Source organism: Rattus norvegicus, chromosome 13, assembly GCF_036323735.1.
Source record: "Rattus norvegicus strain BN/NHsdMcwi chromosome 13, GRCr8, whole genome shotgun sequence".
NCBI lineage: Eukaryota > Metazoa > Chordata > Mammalia > Rodentia > Muridae > Rattus > Rattus norvegicus.
Window position 1 is genome coordinate 37083953 of NC_086031.1, and position 21155 is coordinate 37105107.

The 21155-nt window shown below is 38.3% G+C and overlaps 1 pseudogene; it reads left to right on the forward strand.

Annotated features, from left to right (window-relative positions):
• Positions 1-7828: 7828 nt before the first annotated feature.
• LOC134481617 (tubulin-specific chaperone A-like) lies at positions 7829-19785 on the forward strand (annotated as a pseudogene).
• The last annotated feature ends 1370 nt before the right edge of the window (positions 19786-21155 follow it).

Genomic DNA, 21155 nt, shown 5'->3' on the forward strand with positions numbered 1-21155 from the left:
AAACACACCTCAGTGACAAAGACAGCACTTCCTCAGAGTAAAACGCTGGAAAAAAAATTTCTAAGTAAATGATCTCAAGAAACAAGCTTGAGTAGCCATTCTAATAATGAATAAAATCGACTTTCAACCAAGAATTATCAAAAAAGAGAAGAAAGAACACGATCCTGATCCAAGGAAAAATCTACCAAGATGAACTTTCAATTGTGAACATCTGTGCTTCAAATGAAAGGCAAGCCCATTTATAAAAGAAATTTTACTAAAGCTCAAAGCACACATAGCAACTCACACAATAATAGTGGGAGACTTCAACACCCAACTGTCATCAATGTAAGATAATGTAAGAGAAACTAAACAGAGAAACAGTGAAACTAACAGAAGTCACGAACCAAATGGATTCAACAGATATCTATAGAACATTTCATATATATATATGAAATTATTAGAATGGCTACTCAAGCTTGTTTCTTGAGATCATTTACTTAGAAAATTTTTTCCAGCGTTTTACTCTGAGGAAGTGCTGTCTTTGTCACTGAGGTGTGTTTCCTGTATGCAGAAAAATGCTGGGTCCTGCGTGCATATCCAGTCAGTTAGTATATATATATATATATATATATATATATATATATATATATTCCACACCTCATGGTACCGTCTCCATAATTGACCATCTTTGACCATCTGGTCAAAAAACAGTTCTCAATAGATACAAGGAGATTGAAATAAAAACTTGCATCCTATCAGATCACCATGAAATAAGTATGATATTCAGTAACAAATAAAACAACAGAAAGCCCACATACACATGGAAGCTGAACAACACTCTACTCAGTGATAACTTGGTCAAGGAAAAATAAAAAAATTAAAGACTTTTTAGAATTTAGTGAAAATGAAGGCACAACATACCAAAACTTATGGGACACAATGAAAGCAGTGCAAAGATAAGAACTCATAGCTCTGAATTTCTTCAAAAAGAGACTGGAAATAGCATAAAATAGTAGTTTGACAGCACACCTGAAACCTCTAGAATAAAAAGAAGCATACTTCACCCAAGAAGACTTGATGGCAGGAAATAATCAAACTCAGGCTGAAATCAACCAACTAGAAACAAAATAAACTATTCAAAGAATCAACAAGACCAGTAGTCAGTACTTTGAGAAAATGAAGAATATAGATAAACCCTTAACTAGACTAACCAGAGGGCATAGAGATAGTATCTCAGTTAACAAAATCAGAAATGTAAAGGAAGGCATAACAACAAAATTGAGCAACTTCAAAAAAATTTCAGATTCTATTATAAAAGCCTTTATTCAATAGAAATGGAAAATCTGAAGGAAATTGACAGATTTCTAGACAGATACCAGGGTCCCAAGTTAAATCAGAATCCGATAAACCATGTATACAGTCCCATAACCCCTAAAGAAATAGAAGCAGTCATTAAAAGTCTCCCAACCAAACAAAGCCCAGGACCAGATGGGTTTAGAGCAAAATTCTATCAGACCTTCAAAGATGATTTAATACCAATACTCTTCAAACTATTCCACAAAATAGAAACCAAGAGAACACTACCCAATTCATTCTATCAAGCCACAATTATGCTTATACCTAAACCACATAAAGACCCAACAAAGAAATGGAAGTTCAGACCAATTTCCCTTATGAAAATTGATGAATACTTTGATGTGTTCTTGGATTCTGTTTGTGAGAATTTTAATGAGTATTTTTGCATCAATATTCATAAGAGTACATTAAAATGATCATCCATCATGATCAAGTAGGCTTCATCCCAGGGATGCAGGGATGTTTCAATATATGGAAATTCATCAATGCAGTCCACTATATAAGTAAACTCAAGAAAACCACATGGTCATCTCATTAGATGCTGAGAAAGCATTTGACAAATTCTTGCTGACAGGTGTCTAATATGGATGTCTCCTGAGAGTCTCTGCCAGAGCCTTATTGATACAGATGAGGATGTTTGCAGCTAACCATCAGATGGTGCATGGGGACCCCAGTGGAGGAGTTAGACAAAGGACTGTAGTAGCTAAAGGCTTTGCAACCCCATGTGAAGAAGAACAATATCAACCAAGCAGACACCCCAGAGCTCCCCAGGACTAGACCACTAACCAAAGAGTACACATGGAAAAACCCATGGCTCCAGCTGCATATGTAGCAGAGGTTGGGCCTTGTTGGTCATCAATGTGAGGAGAGACATTTGATGCCCCTGTGTAGGGGAGTGTCTGGGCAGACAGGCAGGAGGGAATAGTTGGGTGGGTGGGGGAGCAGCTTCATGGAGGTAAGGGGTGGGCGGTTGGGATGAGGGGCTTCTGGAGGGGAAACTGGGAAAGGAGATAATATTTGAAATGTAAATAAACTGTCCAATAAAAAAAAGAAGTAGAAACACACACGTGCACATGCACAGACACACACACATGCACACACACACACAGACACACATACACACACATACATACAGAGCAAAATAAAAAGCTACAAATATGCAAACTAGAGATGCAAGCATGAGTGCATGAATTTGCTCTCCAGGATCCATGAGAAGGCCATGTACAGTGATATACATCTACAAATTTAATAGTGTCAGAGATAGTGGCAAGATGGGATTGCCGAGCTTGTTGGCCATTATAGATAATTAGTGAGTTCCAGGGTCAATGAGATGATGTTTGTAAAAAAGTAAGGTAAATCTAAATCTCATAGGGAAAGTAATGTCAGACTCAGGAAAAATTATGTGCCTTGACTAAATGGAGTATTTATTAATGGTTAGTCAGCAAGTAACCCGTATCAGAACACAATGAAAGAAAATGTATGCTTTATTATGCTACAGCCTCTTGGAGAATTTCATATGGTGAAGACAGGAAGAAAAGTCATTAATTCAAGAGGTGGTACCCATCTAAATTGAAGTAAAATAAGGAAAATGGGTGATAATAAGTGCTGAAAGAATGGATGAGTGTATAATAGAGAGCTAAAATTCGGAATCCCAGGGACCTGAATTCTGAAATCTGTCCAATATGTTCCTTTTATAGCTCTTATCAAGAATGTTATGGGTTCCTGTGACTATGATAAGTTGAGCAAAATTTGGGGGAAAATCTTTCTTAATTGAGTCAATTTATATCTAGTATGAACTGAAGGTCTCAGAAACTAAATCTGGGAGGGTAGGAGAGTTAGGACAGGGGAGGGAGAGACAGAAGGGGAAGCAGCACTTGTTCCACAGAACAAATGGCTGAGATTGTGGACAGTTAAAATATTGTAAAAGAGAGCCAGATTATCTATCAGGGGTGCTTTTAACTCCCCTTGGAATCTGTTATTATCTGCCCCTGTTTCTGCCCAAAATTTCTGGTGACTATCAACCCTCACCATTCATCCATAGAAGACCACAACTTTCACCATCTAAAACTTAAGAATGTTATCAACTAATCTCTGAAACTTGTAGCAAAGTGTTTGAGTCTGTGTCTCACTGCCCTGTGTAAAGAGATTCACTATGGTCCAAACCACTGTATTTGGTAGACAATTTAATTTTTTCCCCTTCCTTTCTTCTGTAACAAAACAAGTTACCATCTTCATGGTGAAACACTGGATTTGGGAAAAGGCTGTCTTTGTAGGCTACAGTTACTCATCTTTTGCTCCAAAATAAACTCTCCCTTTCCCTTGAGATCAGAATGGTGTTTTTGTGCCCACAGTATACACTAAAATCCCTCTAATAAGTTTTCATGGTTTACCTATGGGAAATATGTACTTAGTAAAAGTCAATGGACAGTAATAATGACTGAAAGTCCCACAAGCAATGCTGTCTACCAGATGGGCATTTTCAAATGTTTTCTGGTTAGTTTCTGTGTATGTACTTTGTATCTAGTTTTTTACAAAGAGGAGAAAGAAAAATAATCAGCTGGGTAATTACACAATAATATGTGCTTGTAACTATGACTGAAAAAAATTAAATATTCTTTTTCTACCTGTGAGTGACAGACAATGCAAAAGTAGAGCCATGGCCAGGAATGTGTGGAAGTTGCTAGTAGGATTACTGAGCCATTTGCAAAGAGGGAACTTCAATTTTAATAATGCCCCCCCCCCAGATTGGTGTGTGTGTGTGTGTGTGTGTGTGTGTGTGTATGTATGTTTGTTTGTTTGATTAATGATTGATATGGATGTTCCCAGCTCACTGGGGTCTACTCTACTGATGGGCAGATGGTATTAGGTTATATAAAATATCAGACTGAGCAAGCCATGATGAACAAGATCGTAAATGGCACTTCTACATGACATTTGCATTAATTATTGATTCCTAATTTGAGTATCTGTCCTGATTTTACTGAATTGTGTATCATAGGCAATTAGATGAATTCTTTCCTATTCAAGCTGCTTTGGCTATGTTGTTACATCAGAGCAATGGAAACCCTAATCATGACAATTTATATAATCCATATAACCAATTAATTGGATGAATGTGTACTACTAATGTATAAATGTAGATTATCTTCCTTGATCCCTTTGGAATTACAATTTCTCTGGAGAGGCTAACGGAAAACAATTGCCATCTAGTATGGAGAAAAAAATGACCAGACAGAGCAGGCCAGCATCCTTTTACACTCCACTAAGGAAAGTATTTTTCTGCTATGTCAATTGAGGGGATGGATTATTGGGTAAACAATCTCTGTGCCAACATCCCACTTCAAGCCTGCCCCACGGGAAAAAAAAAGTAAGGAAGGAAGAAGACGGGAAGAAAGAAAGAAAGAAAGAAAGAAAGGAAGGAAGGAAGGAAGGAAGGAAGGAAGGAAAAGAAAATGAAACGAAGGAGAAAAGATAGCAAGCTGTCAACTATAGTGGTAAATGCATATAAGCTCAGAACTGAAGTGGCAACTACAAGAAGATACCTGATGGTCAATGGTGTCATAATTATACAAGTAACACTGATTGAATGAACACACACACACACACACACACACACACACACACACACACACACAGAGAGAGAGAGAGAGAGAGAGAGAGAGAGAGAGAGAGAGAGAGAGAGAGAGCGAGGGGCAGTCATGTACTGTGCTTACCTATTATGTCCTAGGCTATGGGTTTGATCAATAGCACTGTGAATATTAAAGACAAATGTTATAAAATTATCAAGATTATAAGGCTTTCCTAAAGCCTGATCTCTGCCATTCAAAAATGTCAGTTTAGATACAAGCCATACACTGAGAAAGTTCTTGAAAGAGAAAGAAATCAAAAGAAATGACAGAACTATAGATAATGGACAATATTAAAAATTTATTGAGTGTACAATGTGCTGAATACAGACATATATATGAAATTAATGGTTCCCTGAACTTCATTGTCTAACCCACAGTTTTCTCCACCTTCGTGAGAAGGCTTGTGGAAATAGGATCGTAGGTACATCCTTTTTCCTAAGGAGCCATGTGGGAGCCCCAGCTTGACTCTTACTCCACCAATCCCCTACCAGTTGGGACCACCTGGGGCACAGGAAGCACAGGAGTCCTGCTGGCATTAGGAACTTCCAGCCAATACCAGGGACTAGAGGTGGCTAAAAGATAGGTAAGAATACAAACACCAAGATTCAGGGAGATAGGAAATCACCATGAGCCCAGCTATATGGACACAGACATCTGTGCATATTCTAGCAAAGCCAAAACATAAGATGATGACTTTACATCCAATAAAATTTGTAGTAGACTCTAAAGAGAACATGAATAAATCCCATAAAGAAATACAGGAAAATATATTAAACAGGTGAAGGAAATAAATATAACTGTCCAAGAACTGAAAATGGAAATAGAGGCATTAAAGAAAACACACACACACACACACACACACACACACACACACACACACACACACACACACACCCCTACATACAAGGGAAACTTGGAGGTAGAAAATCTGGAGAAGATAATGGGAACGACAACAGATACAAGCATCACCAACAGAATACAAGAGATGGAAGAAAGAAATCTCAGGCATAGAAGATATTATTGAAGAAATCTATACTTCAGTACAGCAGTCAAAAAAAGAAAAGAAAAGAAAAGAAAAAGAAGTTACAATGGAATAGATTTGAAGTTACAGAAATAAAGCCACACACTTATGGCCACTTGTTTTGACAATGAAGCTAAAAACATCCAGTGAAAAACAGACAGCATTTTCAACAAATGACGCCCTTTTAACTGGTGGTCAGAAGAATGCAAATTGATACATTCTTATCACCCTGTGCAAAGCTCAAGTCCATGTGGATCAAGGACCTCCATGCCAAAACAGATACACAGAATCTAATAGAAGAGAAAGTGGGGAAGAGCCTGGAACACATGGGCACAAGGAAAAATTTCCTGAACGGAACACCTGAACAAAGTGGCTTATGCTCTAAGATCAACAACAGACATGGGACATCATAAAATTGAAAAGTTTCTGTAAGGCACAGGACTAAATGGCAATCCACAGATTAGGAAAAGATCTTTACCCACACTACATCTGATAGAGGGCTAATATCCCACATATACAAAGAACACAAGAAGTTAGACTCAAGACAACCAAATAACCTATTAAAACTAGGGAAGCATCTGGAACACATGGGCACTGGAAAAAATTTCCTGAACAAAACACCAATGGCTTATGCTCTAAGATCAAGAATCGACAAATGGGATCTCATAAAACTGCAAAGCTTCTGTAAGGCAAAGGACACGGTGGTTAGGACAAAACGGCAACCAACAGATTGGGAAAAGATCTTTACCAATCCTACAACAGATAGAGGCCTTATATCCAAAATATACAAAGAACTCAAGAAGTTAGACCGCAGGGAAACAAATAACCCTATTAAAAAATGGGGTTCAGAGCTAAACAAAGAATTCACAGCTGAGGAATGCCGAATGGCTGAGAAACACCTAAAGAAATGTTCAACATCTTTAGTCATAAGGGAAATGCAAATCAAAACAACCCTGAGATTTCACCTCACACCAGTGAGAATGGCTAAGATCAAAAACTCAGGTGACAGCAGATGCTGGCGAGGATGTGGAGAAAGAGGAACACTCCTCCATTGTTGGTGGGATTGCAGACTGGTAAAACCACTCTGGAAATCAGTCTGGAGGTTCCTCAGAAAATTGGACATTGAACTGCCTGAGGATCCAGTTATACCTCTCTTGGGCATATACCCAAAAGATGCCTCAACATATAAAAGAGACACGTGCTCCACTATGTTCATCGCAGCCTTATTTATAATAGCCAGAAGCTGGAAAGAACCGAGATGCCCTTCAACAGAGGAATGGATACAGAAAATGTGGTACATCTACACAATGGAATATTACTCAGCTATCAAAAACAACGAGTCTATGAAATTCGTAGGCAAATGGTTGGAACTGGAAAATATCATCCTGAGTGAGCTAACCCAATCACAGAAAGACATACATGGTATGCACTCATTGATAAGTGGCTATTAGCCCAAATGCTTGAATTACCCTAGATCCCTAGAACAAACGAAACTCAAGACGGATGATCAAAATGTGAATGCTTCACTCCTTCTTTAAATGAGGAAAAAGAATACCCTTGGCAGGGAAGGGAGAGGCAAAGATTAAAACAGAGACTGAACGAACACCCATTCAGAGCCTGCCCCACATGTGGCCCATACATATACAGCCACCCAATTGGACAAGATGGATGAAGCAAAGAAGTGCAGACCGACAGGAGCCGGATGTAGATCGCTCCTGAGAGACACAGCCAGAATACAGCAAATACAGAGGCGAATGCCAGCAGCAAACCACTGAGCTGAGAATAGGTCCCCCGTTGAAGGAATCAGAGAAAGAACTGGAAGAGCTTGAAGGGGCTCGCGACCCCAAAAGTACAACAATGTCAAGCAACCAGAGCTTCCAGGGACTAAGCCACTACCTAAAGACTATATATGGACTGACCCTGGACTCTGACCCCATAGGTAGCAATGAATATCCTAGTAAGAGCACCAGTGGAAGGGGAAGCCCTGGGTCCTGCTAAGACTGAACCCCCAGTGAACTAGACTATGGGGGGAGGGCGGCAATGGGGGGAGGGTTGGGAGGGGAACACCCATAAGGAAGGGGAGGGGGGAGGGGGATTTTGCCCGGAAACCGGGAAAGGGAATAACACTTGAAATGTATATAAGAAATACTCAAGTTAATAAAAAAATAAAAAATAAAAAAAAAAACATAGGATACAGAAATAAAGAATTCTCAACTGAGGGATTTCAAATGGCTGAGAAACACTTACAGAAATGTTCAACATTTTTAGTCATCAGGGAAATGCAAATCAAGACAACTCTGAGATTCCACCTCACACCAGTCAGAATGTGTAAGATCAAAAATTCAGGTGACAGCAGATGCTGGTGAGGATGTGCCAAAAGAGGAACACTCCTCCATTGTTGGTGGAATTGCAAGTTGGTACAACCACTCTGGAAATCAGTCTGTTGGTTTCACAGAAAATTGGGCATAGTACTACCTGAGGACCCAGCTATACCACTCCGAGTATGTACCCAAAAGATGCTCAAACATGTAACAAGGGCATACTCTCCATTATGTTCATACCTGCCTTATTTATCTCAGAAATGGAAACAACCCAGATATCCCTCAACAAAGGAACAGAATCAGAAAATGTGGACCATTTACACAGTGGTGTACTATCCAGCTATAAAAACAATGACTTCATTAAATTTGCAGGCAAATGGATGGAACTAGAAAGTGTCATCCTGAGTTAGGTAACCTAGTCACAAAAGAACACAGTTGTTATGTGATCACTGATAAGTGAATGTTAGGAAAAAAGCTTGGAATACACACGGAACAACTCACAGACCATATGAAGCTCAAGAAGAAGGAAGACCAAAGTGTGGATGCTTCAGTCCTACCTAGAATGGGGAACAAAATAAAAATGGGAGGTAGAGGGTCAGAGAGTCATGGGAGGAAGGGAGGAGAGGAAGAGGAAAAGGGGGGACATGATCAGGTGTGGGAGAAGACAGGGGAGATCTACAGAGGATCAGGTAATTGAAAAGAGGCATGCAGGAATTGTGGGTAGAAACTGGAAACCAGAAAGTTCCAGGTGCCAGGAAAGCAAGAGTCTCCCAGGACCCAACAAGAATGACATTAGCTGAAATACCCAAAAATGGAGAAAGAGAACCAGTAGGGACCGTATGCAGAGGTTAGACACAGTCCCTGGTTGAAGGATAGGGCCACGCAACCATCTCCAAAATTTTAACCCAGAAATGTTCCTGTCTAAAGGAAATCCAGGGACAAAGGAATAGAGCAGAGACTGAAGGAAAGGCCATTCAGATACTGTCTTTCCTTGGCATTCATCACATATGCAAACACCAAAACTAGATACTATTGCTGATGCCACAAGATCTTTTTTTTTTTTTTATTAACTTGAGTATTTCTTATATACATTTCGAGTGTTATTCCCTTTCCCGGTTTCCGGGCAAACATCCCCCTCCCCCCTCCCCTTCCTTATGGGTGTTCCCCTCCCAACCCTCCCCCCATTGCCGCCCTTTCCCCACCAGTCTAGTTCACTGGGGGTTCAGTCTTAGCAGGACCCAGGGCTTCCCCTTCCACTGGTGCTCTTACTAGGATATTCATTGCTACCTATGGGGTCAGAGTCCAGGGTCAGTCCATGTATAGTCTTTAGGTAGTGGCTTAGTCCCTGGAAGCTCTGGTTGCTTGGCATTGTTGTACTTTTGGGGTCTCGAGCCCCTTCAAGCTACAAGATCTTTTTTAAAATTGTCCTTATTCTATGTCACAAAGCAAGCTGTAGCAGTACAAAAGATTGAAGTAACTTCTTTCATCTTATCAGATCATTGTGGATTAAAGCAGGATTTCAACAAACAAGAGAAACAAACAAATAAACAAACAAACAAACAAAAAGCCTGCAAAATCATGGAAACTGAAGAACTCACAACTGATTGACCACTGAGTCAAGGAAGAAATAAAGAAATGTAAAACTTTCAATAATTCTATGGAAATAAAGGCACAATATACCCAATCTTCTAGAAAACAACGGAAACAGTGGTAAGAGAAAATTTCTTAGTATCAAATACCTTCATAAAGAAATTTTAGAGTTCTCATACTAGTCATACCTAAAAGCTGTAAAACAAAAAGAAGCAAACACACCCAAGGGAAGAGCTGTCAGAAAATAATCAGATTCGAGGAGTGAGATCAGCAAATTAGAAACAGAAAGAAAAATACAAAGGATCAACTAAACCAAGATCTGCTTCTTAGGGAAAGCAATGATAGAAAAATCTCTAGCTAATCTAACAAAAGGCAGAGGGAGAGGGAGAGGGAGAGAGGCAAAGCAAACAACAAACAGACAGTAAAACAGAACTAAAAAGGTGAAAAGGGGGATACAGCAACAGACACACAGGAAACCCCAAGAATCATTAGATCTTAATTCGACAGCCTGTACTACCTAAAAGTGGAAAAATCTAAACAAAATGAATGCTTTTCTTGATAGATACCACTTATAAAAATTAAATCAAGTTCAGATAAATTATTCTAAAGTTCTTATAATCCTTAGGGAAATAGAAGCAGTTATTAAAATCTCCCAACCAAAAAAATTAAAACAATACCAGGACCAGATTGTTTTAGTGCAGAATTCTAATAGATATTCAAAGAAGAGCTAGGACCAATACATAAGTGATTCCATGAAATAGAAACAGAAGGAACATTGCCATACTCATTCTTTGAAGCAATAGTCACCCTGACACTTAAATCATATAAAGACTCAGTAAAGAAAGAGAACTTTAAACCAATTTCACTTATGAATATTGATACAAAGATACTCAATAAACTATTAGCAAACTGAATCCAAGAACACATTAAAAAGATCACCCACGGATGCAGGGATGGTTCATCATGCAAAATTCCATCAACATAATTCACCATATAAACAAACTGAAAAATAAAAAGCCACATGACCATCATGATAGATGCCTTTGATAAAATCCAATCACCTTTCACGCAAAAAGTCTTACATCAGGGATATAAGGTACATACCTAAACATAATAAAGGCAATGTGCATCAAGTCAATAGTCAACATCAAATTAAGTGGAGAGAAACTTAATATCCTTACACTGAAATCATGAACAAGCAATGTTGCCCACTCTCTCTGTTTCTACTCAACATTGTACTTTAAAGTCTAGCACAGCAGTAAGACAACAAAAAGAGATACTAATTGGAAAGGACGAGGCCAAATTATTGATATTCACATATGATATGATATTATACAGAAATGACTTCAAAAATTCTACCAGAGAATGCATAGAGCAGAAAAACACCTTTATCAGAGTGTCTGATACAAAATCAAGTCAAAAAAACATATTAGACCTCATTTATACAAAAAATAAATTGGCTAAGATAAAAATTATGGAAACAATGCCCTTTACAATAGCTTCAAATAATATAAAGTATCTTGATGTAACTCTAGCCAGGCAAGGGAAAAACCTGTATGACAAGAATGTCAACTATCTAAGGGAAGAAATTGAGGAAAATATCAGAAGATGGAAAGATCTTCCATGGTCATGGATCAGCAGTATTAACATATTTAAAATGGCCATCCTACCAAAAGCAATCCACATTCAGTGCAATCCCCATAAAAATTCCAGCACAATTCTTTACAGACCTTGAAAACAAAATTCTCACACCCATATGGGAAAAAAAACACAGGAAAGGTAAAACAATATTGTACAATAAAAGAACTTCTGTAGGTATGACTATTCCTGATTTCAAGCTGTACTAGAGCGTAATAGGAATAAAATCCACATATTATTCACATAAAAACCCGACAAGATGATAAATGGAATAGAACTGAGGACCCAGTTTGACACCCACACACCTATAGACACTTGATTTTTGATAAAGAAGTAAAAAAATATACAATGGAAAACAAAGAAAGCATATTCAACAAATACTGCTTGTCTAACTGAATGTCTGCACGTAAGGCAATGCAAATAGATCCATATTTACCCCTCACACAAAACTCAAGTCCAAGTGAATCAAAGACCTCAACATAAAACTGTATACAGTAAGCTAAGAGAAATTGGAGACCTTCTTTGAACACTTTGACACAGAAGACAAATTTCTGAACAGAACACCTATAGTTCAGGTACTAAGGTCAACAATTAATAAGCGGGACCTCAACAAACTGAAAAGCCTCTGTGAGGGTAAGATATAGAACTTGGGGGGATCTCAGGAGTCTATGGGGTGACGCTAGCTGAGTATCCTAGAAGAAGAGGATATGGAAATGAAGTGGCTACCTCCTATAGCTAGGAGACTCTCCCATGGAGGAAGCAGAGCTTCAACCCAACTACTGCCAAAGACCAGTTTTGCACCAGAGCGTAAATTGAGGCAGGCAGCTGATGATGGGTCTGTTCTAGATACTAACAAGTGCTAGTGCCAAGGGCAGCCAGTGATTAGTGAACTTTTCTCTGAGTGAACAAATCTTAATTTACTGGGTCTGGCACTTCCTGTGGCCAGCAAAATCTCTGAAGTATATTCACTCCTGGGGACCAGCACGAAAGAAAAGGAAAGGGAACATACACACACACACACACACACACACACACACACACACACACACACACAAACACATATTTGGTGTATGGAGCAAGCTCCAGCACACACCCAAGAAAGAAAGCTTTACACACACACACACACACACACATACACACACATGTGTATATATATGTATATATATACATACGTGTATATATATGTATATATGTATATATATGTATATATATATATATGAATACGTGTATATATACATACACACACACACACATATTAGATGTACAGAACAACATTACAATACACTCTCACACAAACCTCACAAATACATTCACATAGTTGATGGATGGAACGACCAATGTTCCAACCTCCCTACAATTTAGTTTTTCTTCCATACCTTATATATATCCCAGCAAAATCTTTCAAGCAGTGTAAATTTACAATGTGATTACATTTTAGTTATCTTCTAGAGAATTATTGTGAAAAAACTGTGTGTTCCCAAATAACATTACAAGAAATAATATTACTTAGTACAGGTAAAGGAAACAAATTATTCCCAAGAACCCACATACATTTGTAACTAAGCAACTTGTTATAGATTAACAAAGTGGAAGCAATGATGCAGTTTTCTCAGCCAGTTTCTCTTATTAGCTGGCAGCCATTTGCAGTTACAAAGAAAGAAATAATTATTTTATTATTTATCTTTAAAAGTACTTTTGTTAAAATCTTACAAGAATCACAAATCTAAACTTTTTTATAAAAATCAGTGATATCTACCTTAAATCCTCAAAATCATATCTACTTGTCAGCAGTCCTTAATAAACCATGTCAGGAAGCTGACGGCAAAAATGGGTATAAGATATCAATTATACCCAGTCTAGCCACAGTGAGAGTCATGCCATCCATTGTCCTTATTCCCTGACCATAAATCTACCTAGCTTACCTAACTAGTAAAAGTGTGCCTTTCTGAACTGCAAATTGTTCCCCAAGATTTTCTCCATCACAGCCAGTAGTAAAAACATCTCAACCTAACTTCATTAACAATTTTTTTTCTAAGTGTGGTGGTCAACCATATTTTTTTCCCTAGGGTGGTGACTGAATCATTAATGTGTTCCAGTAGCAAGGTCTGAAAGCTATTAAGAATTATTGTTAAGACTGCCATAAATAGAGTCAAGTGACGGAATGTAAGTCCTCTTAAAGTTTTCATATAATTCTTATATCAAGAGGGGTATTAAGGTAGCAAGCAGAGCAAGACTCCATAACAGTATGAAATCCTCAGGACACATGGTCCTCGGGATCGTGCCCGAGGCTCACCCACTGTGGCTGTGGTAATGTGTGAGTTTCATTCCATGAGTTCTAAAGCCATTTGCTACTCCTCCTGCATGGGACTCGGCAACCCACAAAAACTCCCAGTTCTGCCTACAATATGAGAAGGGATAAAATGGAACAGAGATTGAGGGGACAGTCAACCAATGTCTGACCCAACTTGAGACCCATCCCATGTGAGATAGCCAATCCCTAACAGCTATTAATGATACTCTTCTATGCTTGCAGACAGGTGCCTAGCATAACTGTATCCTGAAAGGCTTCATGCAGCAGTGGATGGAAACTGAGGCAGGGACTCACAGCCAAATATCAGACGAGATGGGTGAGTTTTTTGGAAAAATGGGGTTATGACTGAGGGCCAGAGGGGTCAAAGACACTACAAGACACATAGTCAACTAACCTAGGGCCTTGGGGGCTCACAGAGACTGAACAAACAACCAAAGTGTGTGCAGGGGCAGGACCTAGGCTCTCTACACACTTGTAGCAGATATGCAGTTTGGACTTCACGTGGGACCCCTCAGAATTAAAGCAGGGTCTGTCTTTGACTCTTACCTCCCATTAGATCCACCTTCCCCTAACTGGGCTGCCAGGTTGGACTTAGGTGGAGGAGGATATACTTAGTCCTGTTTCTTTCAACTTGATTTCCCAAACAGGAACTTTATCTTAGGGTGAAGAAATCACAGGCAGCATGTGCACTTGACCAAGTCTATGCTTCTGGGAGCACCTAAATGACAAGATATTAGGCAAGAGAAAGCCAGCAGAGAATTCTTTTTGGCAGGTTTTATGTGAAAGGATAGGAAAGATATCCTGTAAAGTAGTAATAAAACTTAGATGATGTCTAGGTAAGGTTCTGCAACTGGAGCACTTAATTAATTAGGAATACTGGGTGGGGGTGAGACCTGTGTGACAGAAGACACATTGCTGTGACTGACCTGCACACCTAACGTATCTACACTAGACTCCTGTTCTAGCAAAAACATAAATCAAAGTCTCCTGTATATGACTGTTCTGTTTTGTCTTCATGACTATTTAATTTTGGGGAAACACATTGTCCTTACATATTAGACAAAAGAACTTAAAACTATTTCAACAGAAATCTAATGGTATGAGATGTTTTGAACTCTTTATATCTTAAAAACATTGTCAAGCAAACTCTTGACTGAGGTTTCCCAATGCTCTAAGGTAGATACTGCTGTTATTCTGTATTTACAACTGAAAATAATGGGAGACTGGAGAGGAGACTCAGAGGTTTGGAGCACTGACAGCTCTTCCAGAGATCCTGAGTTCAAATCCCAAACACCACATGGTGACTCACAAACATCTGTAATGGGATTTGATGCCTTCTTCTGCTATTTCTGAAGAGAGTAACAGTGTACTCACATACACAAAATAAATAAATACATCTTTAAAACAAAAAAATCAAACAAATGAAAATAACAGAATGTCTATGGAATGCAGTAAGTTCACATGTACAACCTCAGGAGTTGATCAGATTGATTAATCCAGTGATTTCAGGACAACTGAGCTGTTTCATTATGATTTTTGTATACTTCCTCATACAGTAACAAGAAGGCTGCTAGAGATATGCCAATTATGTTATTGTAAATTATTAAGAGGTCCATGAAGGGCAGTAGGTAGACAATAAAGTTCTTGGGTTCCATGCATGAGGTTCCAGGGTCAATCCCCCAAACTACAAGAAAATATAAATTTTTTAAATGTTGTGAAATAACTTGAAGACATTTGTAGTAAGGATCTTGTCAGTTCATTTTTTAAATTGTATATATTTATTTTCCGTGCACAGGCAATGTCACAGTGAGTCATTAAGTGGAAATCAGTGGTCAATTGTTGGAGTCAGTTTCCTCCTTCAATTTGTAGTCCTAGTGATTGAATGCAAGTCATCAAGTTTGGCAGCAAGTGCCTTACCCACAGAGACATTTGACTGGCCTTAGTCTATTTATTTGAAACAAGTAGAAAATAGTTTACCTAGAATTTAGTAAGCACTTTCCCCTTTCACTTTATTTAGGGCACTCTTTATTATGACAGTCTCACACTCACAGAGATTAGCATTAACATAACTGATTGGTATCAATTTGAATACATTCCCTAGAAATGGGTACTTTTCTATCTGATTCTTGACAATCTCTCAGCTATTTTAACAAATAGGAAGATTAAACATCTGTCAGTTTGGGAACCAGCACATCTGCCTCACTTATGCACAAATACATTCAACTGAGAAATTAAATAAAGTTAACAATGAGCTTGACTTGTCTTTGAAAATGTTCATTTTACATCATTCTGACTTTATTTTATCTTATTTTAATTATATTATCTTATATTATCTTATTTTATTATTATATTTTTATATTTTCTAATGAGAGAGAAAGAAAGAGTGCAGATTTGAATGGGTTGGGATGGCAAAGACCTGGAAAGAGTATAAAGATGGAAATCATTATATGTTACATGAAAGAAAATCTATTTTCAATAAAAATAGTTGAATATTGACATCTGAAAAAGACATTTCTAATAGTGTAATAAATGAAAGCAAAATTATAGTAAATCCAAATTTAATAAAATTATAGTTTTGGTTAAGAAGATTTCAATCTTTTGATGGTTACAGATTTAAAGCAGATTTATGAAAGTGATGAAAAGCCTTAAATGTTTATGATGCAATATAATTATACCTATAAAAAGAACTTGATTAAAGACATATGTGAATAGGTGAAGGGTAGATAGACATGGGTATTTTCAGAAGATAATATGACATTAAGATTGCCAAACATATACTAAACAAACCATGTACTAAGTCATAATGTTCATCAACAAAATTGTAGAAGATAGATAATATTAATGATAAATTAAACACAAATTATAAATAGGCAAAATCAAGCTAAAATATTGAAAGCAAAAATAGCAAGACCAAATGAAATATATATCACACTAGTAATCTTAAGATTGGACCAAAGTGGCTACAAACAAGTTATTCAGGCACAGAGTTTAAGCGCACTACTGAGGGGTATGGAGTGATCCAGAGACAGGAAAATCCCTAGCCTTTAGCAAGTTATAGGCCTGTTAGAGACTCTGCCCCAAAACAAAGGTGATAGCTCCTGAATGACAGTCAGGATACATGCACACAGAAGTGAAGATGAACAAATATTTAACTTGTACTTATTGGGTAAATAAGTAATGATAGATAAAGTGTGTTGGAAATTGAATATTCCCACCCCTCCTTACCATGGGTGCTCTAGAGAGCACAAGATCATAACAGGTGTTGTGAAGTGATTGGTGAAAGAAAATACAATGTATGAAAAAGAAGCTAAGCAGAAATAAGAGTGGAAAAATGAAAAGCTGAAGATGGAGAAAACTATGTCAATAAAAAGCATCCCTAACCTTAAGCTTTACTACAGAGCAATAGTAATAAAAACTGCATGGTATTGGTACAGAAACAGACAGATTGATCAGTATAATTGAACTGGAGACCCTGAAATAAAACTAGACACTTATGGACAAAAAAGATGAAATCATACAGTGAAAAAAATTGTTCTCAACAAATGCTGCTTGTCTAACTGGATGTCTGCATTTAGAAGAATGCAAATAGATCCATATCTATCAAAAACTTAAGTCCGAAAGGATCAAAAACCTCAACATAAAACCAGATATACTAAATTTAATAGAACCTAAAGTGAGGAATAGACTTGAACTTACAGATACAGGAGACAAATTCCTGAACAGAACACCAATTGCTCAGTCTCTAAGATCAACAACTAATAAACAGGACCTCATGAAACTGAAAAGCTTCTGTAAGGCAAAGGATGCCATCAATAAGACAAACCGGCAAAGTACAGACTGAGGAAATGTTCTTCACAAATCCTATATCTCACATAGGGCAAAGTCCCCAAAATGTGTGAAGATAGCCACAATTCAAATGGCCCAATTAAAAAATTATATGTATGTAGCCAAATGGAATTCTCAACACAAGAATGTAGAATAGCTGAGAAGCACTTGAAATGTTCAAGGTCCTTAGTCATCAGGGAAATGCAAATCAAAATGACCCTATGATTCTATCTTAGAACTGTCGGAATGGCTAAATCAAAACCTCAAGTGATAGCACATGCTGATGAGGATGTGGAGCAAGGTAAACACTCCTTTATTGCTGGCGGGAGAGCAAAAGTGTACAACTTTGAAATCAATTTGTCAATTTCTAGGCAAACTGAGAATGGTTCTTCTTTAAGACCCAGTATATCCAAAAGACGCACCACTATACTACAGGGACACTTGCTAAACTACGTTCATATCAGTTTTATTCATAATAGCCAGAAACTGGAAAGAACTTAGATGTCACACAACTGAAGAACGGCTAGTGAAAATGTGGCACATCTACACAATTGAATACTATTCAGCTATTAAAAACAAGGACTTCATAAATTTTGCAAGCAAATAGATGGGACTTTAGAACATCATCTTGAGTGAGGTAACCTAGAGCCAGAAATTCACATATAATATATACTCACATATAAGAAGACATGCGGGGAATCATGCTACAATCCAGAGACCTGAAGAAATTGGGTAATAAGGATGTTTCAAGTGAGGATTCACCAATCCCATGAAGGGAAAACTGAATAGTCTTTGGAGGTTGATCGACAGAGGGAACTGGGTAGGAGAGGAGGTGAGGAGGGGAATTGGGATGGCAATCAGGTATGGGGACAGGGGGAAGCAAGAGAGGGCTTGGAGTAAGAATTGAAATTGGTAGGGATTGGCACCTCTGGTAACTATTTGGATGCCTAGGGCTGGATAAAATACAGGGAGACTTTGGGACTGACATTAGCTTAGATTCTTTCCACAGGAAGATATAGAGACTGAAGTGCCCAACTCCTGTATCCAGGCAGGATTTTCAGAGGAGAAAGAAGCACATCAATCCACTCACAAATTTTTCAACCTCGATTTTCTTTCTTCCTTCCTTCCTTCCTTCCTCCCTTCCTTCCTTCCTTTCTTTCTTTCTTTCTTTCTTTCTTTCTTTCTTTCTTTCTTTCTTTCTTTTTTTTTGCCTGCAAAATGGGCAGAGATAAAGATGGCGCAGAGACTAGGGAACAGTCAGCCAATGGCTTCCCCAAATGTAGACACATCCCATGTGAGAGAAACAACACCTGACACTATTATTGATACCTTGCTATGCTTGCAGACAGGAACCTAGCATAACTATTTCTTGGGAGGCTTCATCTAGCATTGGATGGAGGCAGATGCAGAAATTCATGATCAACCATGAGGCAGAGCCCAGGTGTCTTAAGGAGGATTGGGAGATAGAAGTAAGCAAGTTGAAGGATCAAGGACACCACAAGAAGACCCACAGAATCAACTAAGCTGGAATCATAGGGGCTTACAGAGCCTGAGCCTCTAACCAGGGAGCATGCAGGAACTGGAACTAGACCCTCTACACATTTGTAGAAAATGTGCAACTTGGTCTTCATGTGGGCAGCTCAGTGGCTGTCTGTGACTCTGTTGCCTGCCATTGCATACCCTTTCTCCTACTTGGACTGCCTGGATAGGCATCAGGGGGAGAGGACATGCCTACACCTGCTAGGACTAGATGCCCCATGGTGGGGTGGTACTCAGTGGGGAATCCCCTTCTCTTAGGAGAAGGAAAGGGGGGCAATGGGATAGGGATTTGTAAGGGTGAGCTTGGGAAGAGGTCAGGGGAGGGGCTGTGATCTGGATGTAAAGTGAATAAAACAACAACAACAACAAAAATCAACCAAACAACAACATCCCATATGGAGACATTGAATGATCCTAGAGCATCCTCAATGATGATCCCAGATTGTCAGTGCTGGATAGAGGCTGCTTATACCAATCTTCAACAGCTATTAGAAATTGTAAAAGACCTATAAGAAGCTGAGGGATATAAAGAAGCATACTGTAATACTGGATTCAGTAAAGTTAGAAACCTGAAAATTTTCTGTACATGGTGATTTTTTTTAATATATTAAATCCTTGGTTCCATTCTGTGACTCATTATTTTTGGCCACTCTTCTGTGCTTAGTAAAATGGGACTGTGTTTCTTTTGAGACTGTTGCCTGTTTTTTTTTCCTTTGCATAACCTAATAGGTCAAGTAAATTATTTCTTCTAATAAAATTGTTTATTTCATTCTTTAAAAGAAAAATTGAGTATCTCCCATTTCAAATTTAAAAATAAAACATTACATAATCAACCTAAGCTTCAAGAATTAATGTAGCAATAAGCAAATCTCTACATACAGATCTGGAATGTTTATTGGAAAATAAAACAAGAATATTTTATTTGAGAGTTTTCTGTGGAGGATTTTGGTTCAATAATGCTTAAGGTGGCGTGGAAGAACTGGAGTGTGACTGTTTTGTTTATTAAAAAATGTTATAAGAATTCTGGACAAAGCTCAATTTGTAGTACACTTTCCTAGAATTCACAGAGCCCTCCTGAGTTTGAGAGTTTGATGATTAGAATTGAATAAACTGTGTATGGTAAGGCATGCCTATAATCCCAGGGCTCAGAGATCTCAGGGATGAGGATCAGAAGTTCTGAGTCATCCCCAGATATATGGAAAGTTTGATAACAGTGCTATGCAAGACCCTGCCTCAAAAATTAAAGGAAAGATAAGGGAGAGAAGAAGAGTGGAAGGAAGAAGGGGGTAAAGGGATGGAGGAGGGGAAACAAGGAAGGAGATAGCAAGAGAGAAAAAGAATGAAACATAGACTAAGACATGGAGGCATACACAGACAAAAACACAGAAAGAGGAAAACAAAACAAGTGGGAAGGGATGGGAGTGCATGGAGGGGAGAGGAAGAGGGGAGGAGAAGAGATAGTAGAGGAGGAGATAGGATAGGCAGGCATGGGGAGGAGAGGAAAATAATGAGGATTAAAGCAACAAAGCAAAGCAAAGAATCACAAGAGCAACATTGCATAACCGTGGTGTGACTCAGCAACAGTCCACAGTTGTGATTACGTAATAGATTTTTCTGTTGCCTGCTCTCACACTTGTGACTGATGAAGAGAATTATTCAGCCATTAAAGTAGGAACCTAGCAGACAAAAAGGAACAGCAGTCAGTGATTTCCAATTAATCCTGCTATCTAGGAAGAGTAGTTTGGTTCTGAGCACGCATCTGATCTTTGCTTCTCTAATCTAATGTCTGTGGAGTGAGAAGACACTTAGTAGGGACACAGCTAGAGAACAACTTTAGGACTCTGGAGAACACGTGTCTGGGAACTTCCATACAGGCCCAACATCATAGCAATATGTAACTTTCTAAAACAGTTTAATTATATAGTCTGAACTACTAAACTCAG